We start from the raw sequence: 17,374 nt of genomic DNA, 5'->3' as shown, positions 1-17,374 counted from the left end.
ACTGAAAATTCTGGCTTAAATTGAAGAAAACAGGGAAAGCCACTAGGCCATTCAGGTATGATCTTAATCAAATCCCTTATGATTATACAGTGGAAGTGAGAAATAGATTCAAGGGGTTAGATCTGATAGACAGAGTGCCTGATGAACTATGGATGGAAGTTCATAACACTGTACAGGAGGCAGTGATCAAAACCATCCCCAAGAAAAACAAATGCAAGAAGAAAAAATGTTTGTCTGAGGAGGCCTTATAAATAACTGAGAAAAAAAAGAGAAGTGAAAGGCAAAGGAGAAAGGGAAATATATACCCATCTGAATGCAGAGTTCCAAAGAATAGCAAGGAGGGATAAGAAAGCCTTCTGAAGTGAACAATGCAAAGAAATAGAGGAAAACAACACAATGGGAAAGACTAAAGATCTCTTCAAGAAACTTAGAGATACCAAGGGAACATTTCATGCAAAGATGGGCACAATAAAGGACAGAAGCAGAAAATATTAAGAAGAGGTGGCAAGAATACACAGAAGAACTATACCAAAAAAGTCCTAATGACCCAGACAACCATGATGGTATGGTCACTCATCAAGAGCCAGAAATCCTGGAGTGTGAAGTCAAGGGGGCCTTAGAAAGTATTGCTATGAACAAAGCTAGTGGAAGTGATAGATTTCCAGCTGAGCTATTTCAAATCCTAAAAGATGATGCTGTGAAAGTGCTGCACTCAATATGCCAGCAAATTTAAAAAACTCAGCAGTGGCCACAGGATTGGAAAAAGTCAGTTTTCATTCCAATCCCAAAGAAGGACAATGCCAAACAATCTTCAAACTACTGAACAATTGTACTCATTTCACATGTTAGCAAGGTAATGCTCAAATCCTTCAAGTGAGGGTTCAACAGTACATGAACCTAGAACTTCCAGATGTAAAAGCTGAATTAGAAAAAACAGAGGAACCAGAGATCAAATTGCTACTATCCACTGGATCACAGGAAAAGCAAGAGAATTCCAGAAAAACATCTACTTCTGCTTCACTGACTATGCTAAAAACATCTGCTTCTGCTTTATTGACTATACCATTGACTGTGTGGATCACAACAAACTGTGGAAAATTCTTAAATACATGGGAATCCCAGACCACCATACCTGCCTCCTGAGAAACCTGTATGCAGGTCAAGAAGCAACAGTTAGAACTGGACATGGAACAACAGACTGATTCAAAACTGGGGAAGGAGTACATCGAGGCTGTATATTGTCACCCTGCCTATTTAACTTCTATGCAGACTACATCATGTGAAATGCCAGGCTGGATGAATCTCAAGCTGGAATCAAGATTGCCAGGGGAATATCAATAGCCTCAGGTATGCAGATGACACCACACTCATGGCAGAAAGTGAAGAGGAACTAAAGAGCCTCTTGATGAAGGTGGAAGAGGAGAGTGAAAAAGGTGGCTTAAAAGTCAACATTCAAAAAACTAAGATCATGGCATCTGGTCCCATCACTTCATGGCAAGTAGATGGGGGAACAATGGAAACAGTGACAGACTTTATTTTCTTGGGCTCCAAAATCACTGCGGGTGGTGACTGCGGCCGTGAAATTAAAAGATGCTTGCTTCTTGGAAGAAAACCATTGACAAATGTACACAGCAAATTCAAAAGCAGAGACATTACTTTGATGACAAAAGTCCGTATAGCCAAAGCTATGATTTTTCTGGTGGTCATGTACAGATGTGAGAGTTGGACCATAAAGAAGTCTGAGCATGAAATAATTGATGCTTTCGAACTGTAGTGCTGGAGAAAACTCTTGAGAGCCCCTTGGACTGTAAGGAGACCAAACCAGCTAATCCTAAAGGAAATTAACCTTGAATATTCTTTGGAAGGACTGATGGTGAAGCTCCAATACTTTGGCCACCTGATGCAAAGAGCTGACTCATTGGAAAAGACCCTGATGCTGGGAAAGAGTGAAGGCAGGAGGAGAAGGGGATGACAGAGGATGAGATGGTTGGATGGCATCATTGACTCAGTGGACACGAGTTTTAGCAAACTCCGGGAGATAGTGAAGGACAGGGAAGCCTGGCCTGCCACAGTCCATGGGGTCACAAAGAGTCAGGCACAACTGTGCAACTGAAAAAAATAAAAACACAACCACTAGTAGAGGATGGACACACATCACAATGTACACCAGATATGTGGTGTAATTGGACATGTGAACACACATTCACATCTTTGAAAGTTCGCAACTTAAAGGTTTGTAGGTAGGGGACTTGCTGTATTTCTTAGCCCATGACAGGTCCCCTCCCATCACTACAGAAATCCCCCAATGTTGACAGCATTCTAAAATGTTTCCTGGACTTCCCTGGTGGCACAGTGAATAAGTCTGGACTTCTCTGGTGGCACAGTGAATAAGTGTCCACCTGCCCCTTCCAATCTAGGGGACATGGGTTTGATCCCTGGTCCAGGAAGATTCCACGTACTACAGAACAACTAAGCCAGTGTGCCACAACTACTGAGCCAGCACACTCTAGGGCCCATAAGCTGCAACTACCGAGCCTGTGTGGCCCAAATCCCGAGGCCCACACACCTGGAGCCTGTGCTCCACAACAAGAGAAGCCACTGCAGTGAGAAGCCCATGCACCACAAGGAAGACTGTGTTCCACTCACCCCCAACTAGAGAAAGCCCACACAAAGCAGTGAAGAGCCAGGGCCGCCAAAAATGAATGAACGAATGAGTAAATAAATAGATTTTTAAAAGTCAGTCCCTTTTAAAAAATAAAATAAAATGGTTCTAGACAAACAAATGTGCACCTGGGAAATACGAAAGAGAACCTATTTTTAAAGTCCCACACCTGTTATTCACCCTGCTTGCAACAAACCATCTACAAACCTCAGTTCATGACTCTGGCTCCTCCTTAGCAGGAGCCTCTACTCAACTCATTGCAATAAGAGAAAAAGATCCCAAATCTGTTTCACTGGGGTGAATAAGAGCACAGCTAAAATGAGTTACAGTTCCCATTTTCACCTGCCTCCCTCCAAAACACCACCATCTCCAAAAGTAAAAATAGAACTGCCCTTTCAGTGATCCCATCAAAAATAAAAAAATACTTTTGTCTGTCCAGCAAGCATATACAATGTTAATACTTCAATAATGGACTTTTTCAGTTCAGTTAAGTTCAATGGTTCAGTCATGTCCACCTCTTTGTGAGCCCATGACTCACAGCACACCAGGCCTCCCTGTTCATCACCAACTCCCAGAGTTCACCCAAACTCATGTCCGTAGAGTCGGTGATGCCATTCAGCCATCTCATCCTCTGTCGTCCCCTTCTCCTCCTGCACCCAATCCCTCCCAGCATCAAGGTCTTTTCCAATGAGTCAACTCTTCGCATGAGGTGGCCACAGTATTGGAGTTTAAGCTTCAGCATCAGTCCCTCCAATGAACACCCGGGGCTGATCTCCTTTAGGATGGACTGGTGGGCTCTCCTTGCAGTCCAAGGGACTCTCAAGAGTCTTCTCCAACACCACAGTTCAAAAGCATCAATTCTTTGGCGCTCAGCTTTCTTCACAGTCCAACTCTCACGTCCATACATGACCACAGGAAAAATCATAGCCTTGACTAGACGGACCTTTGTTGGCAAAGTAATGTCTCTGCTTTTTAATATGATATCTAGGTTGGTCATAGGAGAAGGCAATGGCATCCCACTGCAGTGTTCTTGCCTGGAGAATTCCAGGGACGGGGGAGCCTGGTGGGCTGCTGTCTACAGGGTTGCACAGAGTTGGACACGACTGAAGCGACTTAGCAGCACCAGAAGGTTGGTCATAACTTTCCTTCCAAGGAGTAAGCATCTTTTAATTTCATGGCTGCAATCACCATCTGCAGTGATTTTCAAGCCCCAAAAAATAAAGTCTGACACTGTTTCCACTGTTTTCCCATCTATTTCCCATGAAGTGATGGGACCAGATGCCATGATCTTAGTTTTCTGAATGTTGAGCTTTAAGTCAACTTTTTCACTCTCCTCTTTCACATTCATCAAGAGGCTTTTGAGTTCCTCTTCACTTTCTGCCATAAGGGTGGTGTTATCTGCATATCTGAGGTTATTGATATTTCTCCCAGCAATCTTGATTCTAGCTTGTGCTTCTTCCAGCCCAGCATTTCTCATGATGTACTCTGCAAATAAGTTAAATAAGCAAGGTGACAATATACAGCCTTGACGAACTCCTTTTCCTATTTGGAACCAGCCTGTTGTTCCATGTCCAGTTCTAACTGTTGCTTCCTGACCTGCACACAGGTTTCTCAAGAGGCAGGTCAGGTGGTCTGGTATTCCCATCTCTTTCAGAATTTTGCAGTTTATTGTTCTATAGACTTTTTAAAGGGTGTATATCCAAAATCACTGCAGATGGTGACTGTAGCCATGAAATTAAAAGACGCTTACTCCTGGAAGGAAAGTTATGACCAACCTAGATGGCATATTAAAAAGCAGAGACATTACTTTGCCAACAAAGGTCCGTCTAGTCAAGGCTATGGTTTTTCTCATGGTCATGTATGGATGTGAGAGTTGGACTGTGAAGAAAGCTGAGCAGCGAAGAATTGATGCTTTTGAACTATGGTATTGGAGAAGACTCTTGAGACTCCCTTGGCCTGCAAGGAGGTCCAACCAGTCCATCCTAAAGGAGATCAGTCCTGGGTGTTCATTGGAAGGACTGACGCTAAAGCTGAAACTCCAATACTCTGGCCACCTCATGCGAAGAGTTGACTCACTGGAAAAGACCTTGATGCTGGGAGGGATTGGGGGCAGGAGGGAAAGGGGACGACAGAGGATGAGATGGCTGGATGGCATCACCGACTTGATGGACATGAGTTTGGGTAAACTCTGGGAGCTGGTGAAGGACAGGGAGGCCTGCCATGTTGCGATTCATGGGGTCGAAAAGAGGTGGCCAGCGTGTTGCGATTCATGGGGTCGCAAAGAGGTGGACAGGGCTGAGCAACTGAACTGAACTGAACTGATACATTTTGAGTTCATCATCTGTGTACCTTCAGGGAGAGTAAACCTTTGCAAATTTCTGGGGTCCTGGAGGTTACCCTTGCGGGCCAAGGTTATCCATTTTTATCAATTCAAATGATACAAGGGCAAGTTTAAATACAGATATAAATATCTGGAGTACTCATTTTTCCCTTAGCTTTTTACTCTCTATTCAACTGCCTTTGTTGTTTTTGTTCAGTGACTAAGACATGTTGACTCATTTGCGACCCCATGGACTGTAACCTGCCAGCCTCTTCTGTCCATGGGATTTTCTAGGCAAGAATACTGCAGTGGGTTGCCATTTCTTTCTCCAGGGGATCTTCCTGACCCAGGGATCAAACCTGTGTCTCCTGTACTGGCAGGCAGATTCTCTACCACTGAGTCACCAGGGAAGCCCCATTCAACTGCCTACTAGATACAATAGACATCTGGAAAGCCCACAAACACCCTAAACGCACAACATCCACAATCAAATTCATCCTCTTTCCCCAAAACTTTGGTCCTTGTGATACTCCCCTCTGTGAGAGGTGTCATCTTCTGGCTCAAGCGAGAAACCCAGAAATCATCCTTAACACCTTCCTCTTAATTTCTATATTTAGTCTATTACTTCCACTTCAAAAACAAACCTCAAAGCTAGTTTCTTCTCTCCACCTCCATCACCCGGTTCAAACCATCACCCTCTCTCACCTAAATGACTGTACATCTCCTCATTGATCTGCCTGCCTGAACAGGTTCTCCATGCATCCAGTGTGATTTTCAGAAAACACATATCAAATCACATTACCACCCTATTTCAAATCCCCCAATGAGAGACATATAGTGTTCATACATTGAAAGATTCAACATAGTAAAGGGGCTAATTCTTCCCAATTTGGTATAGAGTTTGAAAGCAATTCCTAGTGAGATCCCTGCAAGAGTTTTACTTTAAACATATAAAGTCTTAGTTGCTCAGTTGTGTCTGGCTATTTGTGACCCCTGTATCCAGCCAGGCTCCTCTGTCCATGAAATTTTCCAGGCAAGAATACTAGAGTGGGTAGCCATTTTCTTCTCCAGGGGATCTTCCTGACCCAGGGATCAAACCCATGTCTCCTGCATTGCAGGCAGATTCTTTACCATTTGAGCCACCAGAGAAGCCCCAAACATAAAAAGGCTTGTTCTAAAATTTATATGGAAAGGCAAAGGAACTAGACTAGGTCAAACAATTTTTTAAAAGAATCAAGTGAGAGGAATCAATCCACTTGATTTTCAGACATAATTAGAACAATCAAGACTGTGTGGTATTAGCAGGGAGAAAAACACATATCAATAAATAAGAAAAGCAGAATAGAGATGCCAGAAATAAATGCACACAAGTATGTCCATGGGATTTCTCTGGTAGTTCAGACAGTAAAGAAATTCCCTGCGATGCAGGAGACACAGGCTCGATCCCTGGGTTGGGAAGATGCCCTAGAGTAGGAAATGACAATCCACTACAGTATTCTTGCCTGGAGTATTCCATAGACAGAGGAGCCTGGTGGGCTACAGTCCATAGAGGTCGCAAAGAGTCAGACATGACTGAGCATAGCACAGCAAATATACCCAACTGATTTTTGACAAGCATGCAAAAGAACTCAAATGGTGATGGAACAATTGGATATTCATAGGCAAAAAGATAAACCTCAGCTTCAACCTCACATCTTATACAAAAATGTACTCAAATGGATGACAAATTTAAAAGTATATCATAAAAGTGTAAAGCTTTTAGGACGAAAATAGGAGAATGCCTTCAGGATCTGGGGCTAGGCAAAGAATTCTTAGACATAGCATGATCCCTAAAGGGGAAAACTGAACAATCAGATCTCATCAAAATTAAAAACTTTTAATGGATGAAGGTGGTCAAAAGGTACATACTTCCAGTTGTAAGAAGAATAAATACTGGAAATGTAATGTACAACATGATGGCTACACTTTACAGTGATGTATGGTAACCTTTAAAAATCATGAATCACTGTACTGTACTACATCTGTAACATATAATATTGTACATTAACTATAATTCAATTTTTTTTTAAAAAAAAGAGTGCTACATGATAAATTTGAAAGTTGCTAACAGATTAGATCCTAAAAGTTCTCATTACCAGGAAAAATTTTTTGTAACTATATGAGGAAATATGTGCTAATTAAATATATTGTGGTAATCATTTCATAATACATGTACATCGAGTCATTATGAAGTATAACTTAAACTTATACAGGGCTATATATCTATTACATCAGATGGGGAAAGATATACCAATCTGAATGCAGAGTTCCAAAGAATAACAAGGAGAGATAAGAAAGCCTTTCTAAGCAAACAATGCAAAGAAATAGAGGAAAACAATAGAATGGGAAAAACTAGAAATCTTTTCAAGAAAATTAGATACCAAGGGAACATTTCACACAAAGATGGGCACAATAAAGGACAGAAACAGTATGGACCTAACAGAAGCAGAAGATATTAAGAAGAGGTGGCAAGAATACAAAAAAGATCTTAATATCCCAGCTAACCACGATGGTGTGTTCACTCACCTAATGCCAGACGTTCTAGAGTGTGAAGTTAAGTTGGCCTTAGGAAGCATTACTACAAACAAAGCTAGTAGAGGTAGTGAAATCCCAGCTGAGTTATCTTAAATCCTAAAAGATGATGCTGTGAAAGTGCTGCACTCAGTATGCCAGTAAATTTGTAGAATTCAGCAGTGGCCACAGGACTGGAAAAGGTCGGTTTTTGTTCCAATTTCAAAGAAGGGCAATGCCAAAGAACATTCAAATTACTGCACAGTTGCACTCATCTCACACGCAAGCAAGGTGAAGCTCAAAATTCTTTAAGTTAGTCTACAACAGTACATGAACTGAGAACTTCCATATATACAAGCTGGATTTAGAAAAGGCAGAGGAAACCAGAAATCAAATTGCCAATATCCATTGGATTACATGAAAAGCAAGAGAATTTTAAAAAAAATCCACTTCTGCTTCATTGACTACACTAAAGCCTTTGATTATGTGGATCACAACAAACTATGGAAAATTCTTAAAGAGATGGGAATCCCAGACCATCATACTTGCCTCCTGAGAAACCTGTATGCAGGTCAAGAAGCAACAGCTAGAACTTGACATGGAACAACAGACTGATTCAAAACTGGGAAAGGAGTACATCAAGGCTGTTTATTGTCACCCTGCCTATTTAACTTCTATGCAGACTACATCATGTGAAATGCCAGGCTGGATGAATCACAAGCTGGAATTAAGATTGCCAGGGGGAATATCAATAGCCTCAGGTATGCAGATGACACCACCCTCATGGCAGAAAGTGAAGAGGAACTAAGATCCTCTTGATGAAGGTGGAAGAGGAGAGAGAAAAAGCTAGCTTAAAAGTCAACATTCAAAAAACCAAAATCATGGCATCTGGTCCCATCACTTCATGGCAAGTAGATGGGGGAACAATGGAAACAGTGACAGACTTTATTTTCTTGGGCTCCAAAATCACTGCAGGTGGTGACTGCAGCCATGAAATTAGAAGACACTTGCTCCTTGGAAGAAAAGCTACGACAAATATAGACAGCATATTAAAAAGCAGAGACATCACTTTGCTGACAAAGGTGTGTATAGTCAAAGCTATGGTTTTTCCAGTAGTCACGTATGGATGTGAGAGTTGGACCATAAAGAAGGCTGGGCTCCAAAGAACTGATGCTTTTGAACTGTGGTGCTGCTGAAGTCTCTTGAGAGCCCCTTGGACAGCAACAAGATTAACCCAGTCAGTCCTAAAGGAATTCAATCCGGAATATTCATTGGAAGGATTGACGCTGAAGCTGAAGCTCCAATACTTTGGCCACCTGATGTGAATAGCCAACTCATTGGAAAAGACCCTGATGCTGGAAAAGATTGAAGGCAGGAGGAGAAGGGGATGACAGAGGATGAGATGGTTGGATGGCATCACCGACTCAATGGACATGAGTTTGAGCAAACTCCAGGAGATGGTGAAGGACAAGGAAGCCTGGCATGCTACAGTTCAGGAAGTCACAGAGTCAGACACGACTGATTTACTGAACAACAACAAGTCATTATGCAGTATTCCTTAAACTTATATAGGGCTATATGTCAATTACATCTCAATAAACCTGGAGAAAATAAATTTTAAAGAACTTTTACTCTTCTGAGACTTCCCTGGTGATCCACTGACTAAGACTCCATGCTCCCAGTGCAGGGGCGCTAGGTTTGATCCCTGGTCAAGGGACTAGGTCTCACAGGCTGCAACTAAGCTCAAAGATCCTCCATGCCACAACTAAGATTCAGCACAGCCAAATAAATAATTTTTTTTTAATTTGCAACAGACAAACAACTAATCTCAAAAATATACAAGCAACTCCTACAGCTCAATTCCAGAAAAATAATTGACCCAATCAAAAAATGGGCCAAAGAACTAAATAGACATTTCTTCAAAGAAGACATACAGATGGCTAACAAACACATGAAAAGATGCTCAACATCACTCATTATCAGAGAAATGCAAATCAGAACCACAATGAGGTACCATTTCACGCCAGTCAGAATGGCTGAGATCCAAAAGTCTACAAGCAATAAATGCTGGAGAGGGTGTGGAGAAAAGGGAACCCTCTTACACTGTTGGTGGGAATGCAAACTAGTACAGCCACTATGGAGAACAGTGTGGAGATTCCTTTAAAAATTGGAAATAGAACTGCCATACGACCCAGCAATCCCACTGCTGGGCATACACACCGAGGAAACCAGAATTGAAAGAAACACGTGTACCCCAATGTTCATCGAAGCACTGTTTATAATAGCCAGGACATGGAAGCAACCTAGATGTCCATCAGCAGATGAATGGATAAGAAAGCGGTGGTACATATACACAATGGAGTATTACTCAGCCATTAAAAAGAATTCATTTGAATCAGTTCTAATGAGGTGGATGAAACTGGAGCCTATTATACAGAGTGAAGTAAACCAGAAAGAAAAACACCAATACAGTATACTAACGCATATATATGGAATTTAGAAAGATGGTAACAATAACCCTGTATACGAGACAGCAAAAGAGACACTGATGTATAGAACAGTCTATTGGACTCTGTGGGAGAGGGAGAGGGTGGGATGATTTGGGAGAATGGCATTGAAATATGTATAATATCATATAGGAAACGAGTTGTCAGTCCAGGTTAGATGCACGATACTGGATGCTTGGGGCTGGTGCACTGGGAAGACCCAGAGGGATGGTATGGGGAGGGAGGAGGGAGGAGGGTTCAGGATGGGGAACACATGTATACCTGTGGCAGATTCATTTTGATATATGGCAAAACCAATACAATATTGTAAAGTTAAATAAAATAAAATTTTTAAAAAAAGAAAAAAAAAAAACTTTCAATCTCCCAAAGACCCTGCTGAGAGCATAAAAAGACAAGCTACAAACTAATAGAAAATACTTGCAAATGACATAACTAGTAAAAAAAAAAAAATCTAGAATATATCGATATATAAAGAAATCTCAAAACTCAACAGTGAAAAACAATACACCTAGAAAATATGCAAAAGGCATGCACAGACCTGCAGAGGATACAGAGATGTCAAATAAGTACATGAAAAGCTGTTCAATATCATCACCCATAAGAAAAAAAAGCAAATTTTCTTAATGAGATATCCACAATGAGGTATCACTGCATACCTATCAGCATGGCTAAGAAAAAAATGTTGGTGAGGATACTAAGACCCTCTATTAAAGATATTGGTAGGGATATAAACTTGTATAGCCACTCCAGAAAATTGTTTGGCAGTTTATTAAAAAAAAAAAAAAAAAACTAAATATACAACTAGCAGAAGATCCAGATATCGAACACTTGGGGATTTCTAGCAATGAAATAAAACTGATGCTCACACAAAAACCTGTACATGAATGTTCATAGCATAAATATATGGAACTTAGAAAGATGGTAATAATGACCGTATATGCGAGACAGCAAAAGAGACACAGATGTAAAAAAACAGACTTTTGAACTCTGGAAGAAGGCGAGGGTAGGATGATTTGAGAGAATAACATTGAAACATGTATATTACCATATGTGAAATAGATTGCCAGTCCAGGTTGATGCATGAGACAGGGCGCTCAGGGCCGAGGCATTGGGATGACACTGAGGGATGGGATGGGGAAGGAGGTGGGAGGGGGGTTTAGGATGGGGGACACATGTACACCCATGGCTGATTCATGTGCATGGATGGCAAAAACTACTACGATACGTAAAGTAATTAGCCTCCAATTAAAATAAATAAATTAACTTACAAAAAAAAAACACAAACTTTTCCAACCCCCCACTACTCTCAAGATGAAACCCAAACTCCTAAATATATATTTCAAAGCCCAAGTCTACCTCTGTCTCTTACTAGCTGTGCAAACTTGAGCAGGTCAAACTCTCTCACCCTCAGTTTTCTCATTTATTATAAAATGGAAATAATAATGCCATGCTGCTACTGCTAAGTTGCTTCAGTCATGTCTGACTCTGTGCGACCCCATAGACGGCAGCCCACCAGGCTCCCCTGTCCCTGGGATTCTCCAGGCAAGAACACTGGAGTGGGTTGCCATTTCCTTCTCCAATGCATGAAAGTGAAAAAATAAAGTGAAGTCTCTCAGTCGTGTCTGACTCCTAGCAACCCCATGGACTGCAGCCTACCAGGCTCCTCCGTCCATGGGATTTTCCAGGCAAGAGTACTGGAGTTGGGTGCCATAAGAATATGTAAACTAATGCTCATGAAAGCATTCTTTAAATTAGGAACTTCTAGACACACTCGAGGAACTATTACCACATTTCAATCCTGACTCCCATGTCTCCCCTAGTTCATCTCCAGCCAAACTGAACTATTTCCTGGCCCATAAATATGCTCTTTTTGTGTCATCTTCATTTTGAGCTATCTGCCTAGACTCTCTCTCCAATCTCTGAACTCTACCCACTGAAATTCTTCCCACAACTAATTCATGCCCAAAAATGTACTTTTTATAAAATAGGGGGAAAAAAGAGGAAAAAAATTTACCACTGGAGAAAACAATTAAGAAAACTGGTAATTCAGAATAGTGCTTGAAATCTATTCATTCACTCAATAAATATTTATTGACCATCCAAAACACGTCAGGCAGTTTCCTTGACACTGAAATATAAAAGTGTGTATGGTTGGCAATAAATATTGGTAGAATGACTGAATGAGAGAACACATGAATGAATAATAAACTATCATACTCTACAATTTAAAAACTTTAAAGTATAAGAAATAATTATTATATAATGGTAGATAACTAAGATAAAATATCATATAGTTAACTGTAATAAAGAACTTGTAAAAAAATACATAAAAAAAGAAAGTTGTTGTTACCACATATGGATGATAGACAAGGTTATGGGTGAGTTTATATAATTTGATGTCATTTGTGGCTTCTTTATACTTTCCAAATTTATTACAGCAATCAACCATTACTTTTGCAGTTTGAAGGAAAATGGTATTTATTTTTAAAAAGTAAGAAAAGGACTCCCAATCACAGTTCAAGATTCATCTCCAATTTCACATCTTCCGTGCATTTCTGGATTTGTACTGGGTGTGAACTCTCCCTCCTTTGAACTTCCATAAGATTGCTTTGCTCCTCTCTTGTGTCACATGTCTTGTTCTGCTTTATATTAAAATCTCATATATTTTCTTTCTCTCCAGGCCTTGCTCACTTCTGTGGCCCCTGTATACATTATTTGACACTGAGTCAGAATACACGACTTGAAATAGCTGAAAGCCAATGGTAATTACCAGACTGCATTTTTCTTTCACTGTAAACTGAGGTCCTTACCTCAGTGGTAAGGAATCCACCTGCCAATGCAGGAGACACAGGAGATACAGGTTCAAAGCCTGCCTCAGAAAGATCCCCTAGAGTAAGAAATGGCAGCCCACTCCAGTATTCTTGCCTGGAAAATCCCATGGACAGAGAAGCCTGGGTACAGTCCATGGCATCACAAAGAGTTAGACACGACTGAGCATGGACACACACAAGGTAGACTGAAAAGTACTTTCCTAGATCATAGGAAGGATCAAGACGGTCATGAAAAGTTTCCCTCTGAAGGACCCCTATGCAGCAGTAGGGAGCAGACCTTTAGAAGCTTGAGCCCAGGATGCCCCAGGTAGTGTAAAGATTCATGCATCAATGCTTGTAGCCATTACCAGCAGTCATTCTGCAAACTTTCTGGGAACACTGACCAAAGAAATTGGGCAGAATTTTTAAGTTAATTTTTATTGGAGTAAAATTGGGCAGAATTTAAAGAAACATCATAGAATTTTATTCTTGACTCTTGGTTACAGCAAAAAAGGCCCAGCGTCTGGACTGGAATTTCATGTGCAAAAGATTCAGTTCCATAGAACAAACCTGAAGGGTATGTGGTGTTCCAAGACAGGATAGGAAATGCAAATATCAATCACTTTTACTGCCACATAAAATTGCAAGTAGTAACAGATATCTATCTCCAGGCTGTCTTTCCTTTCCTCTCGTCCTCTCTAAAGGCTAGGACTACATATGCAAATAGCCTCAGAGAGCTTTCCTCTCACTTAGTCAGTATACAGACAGTCTTAAGAGTCTGAAGGAATTACAGAAAACTATGATTCTCACAAGGGAGGTATGAAAAACCTCCATATGCCCCTTATATCTATGCTTATTCTTTTTTTTAAGAAGCCAAAGTTTTGGCTTTTGACATGAATGAATAATCTATGTACGATAATTAATAAAAACTGACATCACATCACTGGTGTTTCATCAGAAGCCACCCCACTCTTCCTGTCAGTCTTTTTTGTGGTGGATTATCAGGGATGCTATACAGAAAATTTTGGTTAAGGACTGAAAATATTTCAAATGCTTAGCTAGAGTCCCCTGTAGGGAGAACTAAGAATTAGAAACCACACAGTGCTATGAATGGGCTCCTGTAGGCCTTAAGAAACCAAAAATCCTTCTACCCCACCCTCACTGCTGGCCACAGCTGGGATAGGTGACCCCCACTTGCAGCAGAAATGTAATCTATGAGTACAAAATGTCCATAATGGTACAGCTTTCTTGACTGCTAGAGTCCCTAAAACCCATCTAGAGATTGATTCAGTTTACAGACAGAATCAAGATTCCTGGTCTTCATTCAAGGATCATTAGCTCCTTCACAAAGGGAGTGTTGCCTGGCAGGACTCCTCATGGATAGAGTGGTTTAACTAGAAATTTGGTTTTCAAGAGTGCATCCCTGTGTAAAACCTACTGAGGCCACATCAGCAAGTCTGCCTTCAGCAAGGAGATGGCAGGCAAGTGTGCCATCTTGATGTGGTAGTGCCAAAGCCACACCTAGGTCACCTCAAGCTGCTATATGGGGATGTCAGATCCATTTTATCCTAGCATTGAGCTTCTGAAGGCTGATGCCTGATGCCTCCTAGTAAGAGAAATAAAATACTGATTCATGCTACAACATGGATGAACTCAACATAATGCTAAGTTAAAGACACAAAAGGCCAATATTATGATTCCATTTATATGAAATGTCCAGTGTAGGTAAATCTATAAAGACAGAAAGTAGATTCATGGTTGCCAAGGGATGGGGAAGGTGGAAATGGGAAGTGAGTGCTTAATGGGTACAAATTACCTTCTAGAGTGACGAAAATGTTCTGTAACTAGATAGTCATAATGATTGCACAAGATTATGAATGTACTAAATGCCACTGAATTGCACACTTTAAAATGGTTAATACAGTAAATTTTACATGATGTCTATTTTACCACATAAGTAAAAACATTCATCTTTTAGTTCCATTTCTAGAAATTATATTTGGTTCTTTCTGATATTTATTTATTTATATATCTTCCTTGTCTTTTTTATATTCTCTTTTATTTAAACATGTTTCTAAGTTGTTTGCATCTGATAGTAACTTTGGAGATCTACATCTTTAGTTTATTATTTGGGCTGATAGTGGCTTTTTTAAAAACTGTGGGTATGTTTGGCTAGCTTTATCTGTGAGGGTCTTGTTAAAGTCTGAGAAGTAGACTCCTCCAGAAAGGACCAGATTTGCTCCTGCCATATGTCTGGATTTGCCACTAAAAATGAACTGGGCTATGCCGATAGTATTTATTTGAACTCCAAAACCACATGAGGGCAGGCTTGTGGTTGCAAACATCAAAGGCCCCTAATAAGAAAGTGAAAAGAAAATTTACACTTTTGGGAAATGGTAGAAAATATTTGCAAATCATAAAGAGTCTAGCATTCAACTATATAAAGAACTCTTCAACTCTACAACAAAATGACAAACACCCAGTTAATACACAGGCAAAAGGCGCAAATAGAAATTTCTCCAAGGAAGATATACAATGGCCAGTTAAGCACATGAAAATATACTCAACATCATTAATCATTAGGAAAATGTAAATCAAAACCATAAGTGATACCACTTCACACCTACTAGGATGGCTGTAATTTTTAAAAACCCTGAAAATAACAAAGGTTGGAGAGGATATGGATAAATTGGAACCCTACCTTGTTGGTAGGAATGTAAAATAGTGCAGCTGCTGTGGAAAACAGCTTAGTGTTCCCTCAAAAAATTAAACATATAACCCAGTTACTCCAGTCCTAAATTTATACCCTCAAAATTGAAATCAGATATTCCAACAAAACTTGTACACGACTGCTCATAACAATCAAAGCACTGTTATTCATAATCACCAAAAGGTGGAAACAACTCAAATGTCCACCAGATGCAAATGCATAAAGAAAATGTGGTCCATCTGTACAATGGAATACAATTCAATCATAAAAATTGAGGTACTGATACATGGCACAACAGAGATAACTTCAGGTGAAAAAAGTCAGGCACAAATGTTCACAAATTGTATGACTGCATTTGAGTGAAATACACAGAATAGGGAAATCCATAGAAATAGAAAATACATTAGTGTTTAACAGGGGCTCCAGGGAGGGGGACTGGGAAATGACTGTTAACAGGTATGGAGTCTCTTTATGGGATGATGAAAATGTTTTTGAATTTGACAATAGCAATGGTTACACAACACAGTGAATATACTATGACTGAAATGACCAGAGAAGGCGATGGCACCCCACGCCAGTACTCTTGCCTGGAAAATCCTATGGACGGAGGAGCCTGGTAGGCTGCAGTCCATGGGGTCGCTAAGAGTCGGACACGACTGAGCGACTTCACTTTCACTTTTCACTTTCATGCATTGGAGAAGGAAATGGCAACCCACTCCAGTGTTCTTGCCTGGAGAATCCCAGGGACGGGGGAGACTGGTGAGCTGCTGTCTATGGGGTCACACAGAGTCGGACACGACTGAAGCAACTTAGCAGCAGCAGCAGTAGCAGCAGCGGGGGCTGCTAGTTGCAGGGGCAAGAGGCTTGAGCCAGAGCAGGAGGAGGTAGAGACCCCTGGCACTCAAGATTTTTAAAGACTGCCCAATAGCCTGCTTCTGCAAAATACCTTTCACCCTCCTCCACTCCTCCTGGAATCGCACCATTATTTACTCCTTTGAAATAAGACAGCAAGAACATGTTGAAAAGTACACAAACTCGCTGTAAGCCTGCGGTCAAGTTGCCGGGCTTCCCTGGGGCTCACTTTTCTTTGTAAAAAAAAAAAAAAAAAAAAAAAGGCGGGGGGGGGGAATAATAATGGTGGTTGTAAAAAAAAAAAAAAAAGTAAAAGTATGCACAGTGTTGACCACTGGACTCGTTTTTTAAAGAAGTGATTTTTTTTTTTTTTGCCACGCTAAGCGGCTTGTGGGAATCTTCTGATCTTAATTCCCCGACCAGGGGTGGAACCTGTGCCCGCTACAGTGGCAGCACGGAGTCAACCACTGGACGGCCAGGGAAGTCCCAAAGAAGTGATTCTTATAACATGAAGGACGTTAAAACGTCCTGGGACACCTGCAAATACTTCTTGGCCGAAGAACCAGAGTCTTCATTCGTGGCTTGGCCCCTTTTAATTTATTTGACACATCCGTAGGGAAAACAGATCAGTAGTATAATTCTAGATAAATGGAGGGAGAGAAGAGGAGCGGAAATGGTAGTGGGGAATGCCTGCACTTCTGCCAGGTATACAGTACCGCCCCGGAATTAGGCGCGCTTTAGGCGCCTGCAAAGCGGGGTTCCTTAAGATGCGCAGCAACCTAACACAGCAAATGTTGCCTGCGCCAGGAGCTGGTGGAAGGGGCCCGTGCAGCACAGGCATTCTTGGATACACTAAGCACTCGGCAGGCTTTTACACTTGAACTCTGTCGTGGGTTCATTACTAAAAATCTGAAGTCATTGGAGCTTTCATAAGAGGCGTGTGGGACATCCTGCAGCTTGCAT

This window comes from Bos indicus, chromosome X, assembly GCF_029378745.1.
Source record: "Bos indicus isolate NIAB-ARS_2022 breed Sahiwal x Tharparkar chromosome X, NIAB-ARS_B.indTharparkar_mat_pri_1.0, whole genome shotgun sequence".
Taxonomy (NCBI): domain Eukaryota; kingdom Metazoa; phylum Chordata; class Mammalia; order Artiodactyla; family Bovidae; genus Bos; species Bos indicus.
This window is presented reverse-complemented; position numbering follows the sequence as displayed.